The 6,263-nt window shown below is 40.7% G+C and overlaps 1 long non-coding RNA gene across 1 annotated transcript; it reads left to right on the top strand.

Moving 5' to 3' along the window:
• The first annotated feature begins 3,517 nt into the window (after positions 1 to 3,517).
• On the top strand, positions 3,518 to 5,882 carry LOC309689542. The gene is made up of 3 exons (XR_014271431.1): positions 3,518 to 3,776; positions 5,520 to 5,605; positions 5,712 to 5,882. It is a non-coding gene; the product is annotated as an uncharacterized lncRNA (long non-coding RNA).
• Positions 5,883 to 6,263: the final 381 nt, after the last annotated feature.

Below are 6,263 nucleotides of genomic sequence, written 5' to 3'. Positions count from 1 at the left end.
TTGTCAACACTGTCAGATGCACAAGATGTCATGTGGCATCGGTCAATAATGGACAAGGTTTAAACTCTTTTCTAAAACTAACCAAGTTGTTTTAGTAAGTGTAAAAAATGTTACCAAGTATGACATAAACTGCAATCAGCTGGCTGACGATTTATTATGTAGTCCAGTATAACATAATATGATAACCAGCAGTTATCTGACAGAACAGCAGTGACTGATGACCTGGGATGAGAACGTTTCTTATCTGTTACACCGTTATTGGCTAATCAGTGAGGATTTATTCTGCAACCTTTTCATTTTGTTGCACCTACTTACCCCCGTCCACTGAATTTGCTTGCTTCAGCTCTTAAAGCCACTCTTTCTTCTTTTGGAACATATTTGTGGGCTTTACACCAGCTCAAATACACTAGGATCAGCAGCCACAACATCCCCAGTGAGACCTACTATGGGAGGAGGCATCTGTGGTTGATTGTTCCACTCAGCTCTCATCAGCAGCTGTTTGGCCGATGAAGCATGCTGTACTGTGACAGAGAGCTCTGCCTGCGTTTGAGTGGTGAATCAGTGATTTCACCCATTTGCTCCTCATCTTTGTTTTCCTCCACATGAAAAACATCTCAGGATGACGGCACAAAGAAAAGTCTTTATCGCTCTGTGGTTTGGAAATGGGTCAGCGTGTTTGTTGTCTTTTGGATGCTGAACACAGACTTTTGTTTCTGTGTCACAACCTTTGTGCATGTCAGAAGCCGCCTGTCATGAAGAGAGAAGCAAATCATTGAATCTGTTGTCCCTGAGGTATTTCGGCTTTATTTTGTCATTTCACAGACAGGAATTCGCAGCACTCAAACCGCTGAGGAATTTCAGGAATGTAGCTTCACATGTTTTCGTTTGATGTTGACTTTTATCTTTTTCTATTCCTGCTCTATCGATGTATGCTTTCTGTTTGCATTAAAATCAAAATTTACTTTATTACATTTGTGTTTTTTTTTTTATTGTTTTAATTGTTTCATGAGTTACACCTAAAACAAACCAGGAACCAATGTGTTGTATGAAAACAGGTTGTTAAAAACAACGTATTTGTCTCCCAGCTAACCTTCACTTTTCACCCCCTGACTCCCCCCCCATGTGATGTCATCACGCCACACGTGTAGTCTGATGTGGCAGGACGCTGCAGACGCTGATTAGCAGAGAGAGACCTCTGACCTCAGCAGTGCTGCAGGTCCTGAACTCGAGGTGCTGTGACGCTGCGTCCAAACACACAAGCAGGATCTGAACTCAGGACCCTTCAATGAATTTGACTCAAAGGGGATTTGGGCTTTGTTTATAAATTGGAAACGATATTTATGTTGGATTTGCATTTACATGTGAAGTCAGTGTGCTTCACATTAAACAGAACTAAGATTTATGTTAGGCAGACTATACAGAAAGGCCCCACCTGACCACTGGGTGTAAGTCAGCCTTCAGACATGACAAATGAAGCCAACACTTATGTGCTGTTACTTGCAGTTCCTCTTATGGCCACTTGAGGCTAGCTTAAAAATGAACCAATTCCCACAGACTTTAATGTTAAAATTAAACATATTCAACTAAAATAAAAACACATAAGAGTTTCCTTCCATATTGAATATGATACAATCATCATCTGCTGGGGAAAAATGTATATTTCCCAACATGCAGTAGTGCCTGAAGGTTCCTGGTTCTTACTGAGTCAAAGTGCTTGCAAGGAAGGTGCTGTACTAAATCTCTCCTAACAATATCTATGTTTGCTAGCACGTTGTCACGATTGCCTTTATGCTTCATGTTTGTCTGCAAATACTTGATAACTACTGGCTGAGGATGGTACATACTGAAAAAGTATGACTGCAAACTGGAAATGGAGAAGGTTCTCCTTCAGAGCAAAAGCTGTGCCTCAGCACTATCACTGTTCAAAAGGTGCAACTTTTACTTTGAGGCTCTCCGTTTGTGTCACATTTTTCATAGTTCCATTGTTTCCATGTTTGTAGACAAGTCTGTCACCTGTATCCAAACTACGAGCATGGCAATAGGCTAATGACCAAAGCAATCACAAGGAGGTTTTTTAACAACCCGCTTTCCCTCGTCTTCACAATTTTTACGCAGATGAACATTATTCTGAAATTTTTCCTCAATTTGCAGCTGAACCTCGGTCCATCTCTATGTCTGAGAAACACTACCTCTCTAAGATGGTCTTCTGTCATATTATTGACCTGCTGCAAATTAACTTGATTAGTTGAAAAATCTTCAGTCTGTTTCTTTTTATTGACACTTATTTTTTAAAAGTGGATGGGAGCAACAAAAGGCTGGAAACCCGTGTTGCTAAAATTCAAGAACATCTAGTGCACAAGCTTCCCTGTGGAATACTGAAACATCTCAATTTGAACATTTGTTATGACTGCTGGGCTTCTAAGATTTGCAGATCATTGCCTTCTGATTTTCAGCTCTGTTGCTGTTGGACGTGTTGGTTTTAAAAAAAGTGGCAGAAGATGTTGACCCCCCTGCCCCCCCTGCAGGTTACAGACTCTTGTGTCATTTTGTTTCCTGGGTAGTTGTAAATAAAGTTCAGGGCTGATTGTGTGAGTTAATGATTATATGGATGTTTGTGATCTACTGAGTTCATCACCCTGTGTTCTGAACAACACAAACCAGAAATGACACCACTTCCTGCATGTGTGTGTGTGTTAACAGCTGTCTGTACGAGGACCGGTGTGTGTTTTAGACCTTGTAGCTCGTCGCCATAGGAGCTTTATATAGCTGTTTAAGAGGTAAGATTCATCTTTAAGGTTCAGGTTAGAATCAGGATAACAGTTATGAGAATTTGCATTATGCAAAGGAGGGTTCTCACAAGAACAGACGTACATGCATGTGTTCAGGGGGCGTGTGTGTCTGTGGGGGGATTTACTGGCAGCAAAACCAGAAGTTGACTTTCTTTATCATCCCTTACTGAAATCTTTCCTGTTTGTAACTTTTTATCAGTTTCCAGTTGTAAGTTGCAACTTTATCTTTTGGCTCTTAATTCCATTCAACCCACTCATGACACAGATGAATGCAGCTGAAAAACAGATGACTTCCAGTGAAATATTTGTATTTTGTGGTATTTAAAGTCAGGGTCATATTGATCTTTCAGAAACCACTGAATATATTAATGTAGATCAGATATTCATTTCAACCGTGGATGAACTGAGAGAATATATATCTGCAGCTTTACACAGCTACTAATGTTTCAGCGTTGCTTGAAACTGAAGTGACAGAAGGAGCTAATCAGAAAGTAACCTTTGCTGGACTTTGTTACTTTTTATAGTGATACTCAGACTTGCAGAGCTGCAGGTATGTCAGCTCAGTTGTAAGAAGTGTTGGTCAAGTTACTTGAAAAAAGTAACTGACTGGAAGAAATTAGTTTAACATTTAAACCTATTTTCTACACATTCCAGCACATAAAATATTTTTTGTGTTTACACTCAGTCTTTCAAATAGATGCAAGTAAAACACAGCAGAAAATAAATAAAGTCAAAGACTCAGCGGTCCTGTTGCTCTATTTTCACCTGTAAAGCAGGAGTGGGGCAGGCGGAGGTTTACCCTGGTGCAGGTGTGCCGCGGTCAGTGGAAGAATCCGCGAGTTTCTCTGTGAGTTTCCCATTACGTCGTAGCTACTCGGTGCTTGTTGGAAGTTTAGGGGTTTTTTCGCTGTAAAAAGAAGTTTTCTTCCCACGCACAGCGGACACTAATGTTTTTGTCACTTTTTATGGAATCAAACTCAAAGTAAGGTCAGTACTTCCACGCTTTAAACGCTGCACGCTCATACTCTCTCCCGCAATCGATATGTGATCCATTGTTGATCTGCACACAGCTGTTGTCTCTAACGGCGCACTCGCTTACGTCACTGTCGTGAGACATTCTCGCAAAAAAATCACGGTTTTAGTAACGCAGTAACGCAGCGTTCCTACGGGAAAGTAACAGTAATCTAATTAGCGTTTTTGCAATAGTAATCCCTTACTTTACTCGTTACTCGAAAAAAGTAATCAGATTACAGTAACGCGTTACAAGTAACGCGTAACGCGTTACTGCCATCTGTGGTTGTAAGTAATAAAGACAGGATGCTGCATTAGGACTGAGTAGCAACAAAATTAAGCTAAGACACAAGCTGCAGGTCCTCTAGTAGCCACTTGAGGCAGGCTGCAAAAGTAAGCTTATCCCCGCAGTCTCCCATGTTAAGTTGCCTAACCTTACAGCAGACATAAACATGTTTACATTCTGCACAAATACAATATTAGTCTCTGTGGATAATTTCATATATTATAACAGCCTGGATAACTCTAAAAAACAAATCAAATTAAAACAAACAAACAAAATGTTACCTCTAACCTGCTCAAACTGAATTTTGCATCATTAGAAGCGCGCCAGCTGTACCCAGAGCTGTCTGTTAGGCTTCACCTCGGGTGATTCAGCTCACTGAACTGCATCTCTTGACTGAGTGTGTGATGTCATTGCCTTTTTGAACATTTCTTGCAATTTTGTGACAGATAATATAGCTTGCTTTGTACTGTGAAATTCTAGTAGCAAGTTAGAAGGTGTATGTGTCTATGTGATGCACCCATGCAGTTTATGAATGCAGCTTCCTAACCAAACTGTCCTCAGCATTTCATCCTGTGGTCCAAATTCAATCTCTTTGGGCTCCAAAAACTAACAAGATGCCACAGGGTGTGAGATAACACTGCATATTTACAATAAGCAACTTCAAATAAAGTGAACTTTGATCAGACTCAAAGAGTAAAATGCATTTTATGCATTTAATAGGGGGAAGAAGGGAAAACACATTCAGCAAGCTCATTTACTTTTATTAATACTTCATTTTTGCCTTCTTGGATTTGAGTTTAGACACTTTTAGATGTGCGCTTCTGTTTGACCCATTTCTTTTTCAGAGCTCCCTTTCAGCCTCACTCAGACTGTGACCTCAGCTCTCTGGTTTGACCACAGTGGAGAATTGAGAAGGAAAGGAAAAGGGAGGGGTTGGGGGTTATTCTGTGGCGGGACGGGTGGGGCGACGCCTGGCTCGGTAAATTTAGCCTCAGTTGGGATAAAAATAACTGGCGGTGTCCAGAGAATCTATTTATAGTTGAGATATTTTGAGCTGCAGAAAGGAAAACCCTCCCTCAAAGGAGCCAACCACACTTTCCACACAGATGAAAACAAACATCTGCAAAAGAGAATAACGCAAAAGTTCACAGCTTGTTTTGATCAACTCATTTATGTTTCTATTTAGTATCACCTAACTGTTCCATCTACAACCCTCATCTGTATAACATACAAATCACATTCAAAAAACAGACTTTACATGGAGAGTTTCGCTCAACTTGCTTGAGTTAAATCTTTCGTACTGTCCTCTCCTTGCATTTACTGTGTTTCTTCACAATGCTCTGAAAAGTTCTTTTAAATAAAGTTTTCACGTTTAACAAAAAGAAACTTCCAATTAAAGGGCAGCTCAAAGTTTTTTCTCTTTCTTCAACCAGAGCTCATCAGTGGCTTCATCCAAACACCATCACGCAGCCTCATTTCTCTGAATCCACCAGCCCACAATTACAGGCCATGTGCTGAGGTAACTTCCATTTGCCCACCGCCACTCTAACCCCACCCACCCAAACCACACTTTGATCTCAAACCAAATGTTCCCTCCCTCATGTGGCAACGCGTTTCTCCTCCAGACCACAAAGTGGAGGGATTCCGAGTGGAGACCTGCACTAACCCTCTGAATGACTGGAACCACGCAGGTCCAGACCAGGGTCTGGAAAAGTCTAATGAAGCTGGTGCATGCAATGAACATGCACCTCTGAGTCCTAAGGGATATTACACACCAGCAAGTAAAATAAAATAAAATAAAAACCAAGAACACTTGTTTGCATTTGTCTCAGAGAACTTTCAGTGAACAAAGTTGCTTTAGTTGTTGCCTTAGTGGCAATAGTTGTGGTGTGTCGTTCCGCGCTGTTGTAGGTAAAGCGTTTGGTGTAGTTGCAGCATTTAGTTGCAAGTTGTTAATTTACTTGTTGGTCCAGCTGCTGTAATTGGAGCAACTGGTTTAGTTGCTCTAGTTGGTGTGTTTAACTGCAAATTGATGAATATTGAGTTTGCAGAAGTTTCTCTTTAGTTGCAGGTGTTTCTGTAGTTTCATTAGCTGGAGTTGCAGTTATGACTACAGCTAAATGGTTATGTTCACTAGCTGACTGAGTTTAATTGCAAGTGTTCCTGTACTTTGTAGT

Source organism: Aulonocara stuartgranti (genome assembly GCF_965226115.1).
Source record: "Aulonocara stuartgranti genome assembly, chromosome: 15".
Lineage (NCBI taxonomy): Eukaryota > Metazoa > Chordata > Actinopteri > Cichliformes > Cichlidae > Aulonocara > Aulonocara stuartgranti.
The sequence above is the reverse complement of the archived record's forward strand: the minus strand, read 5'-3'. Positions and strand labels throughout refer to the sequence as shown.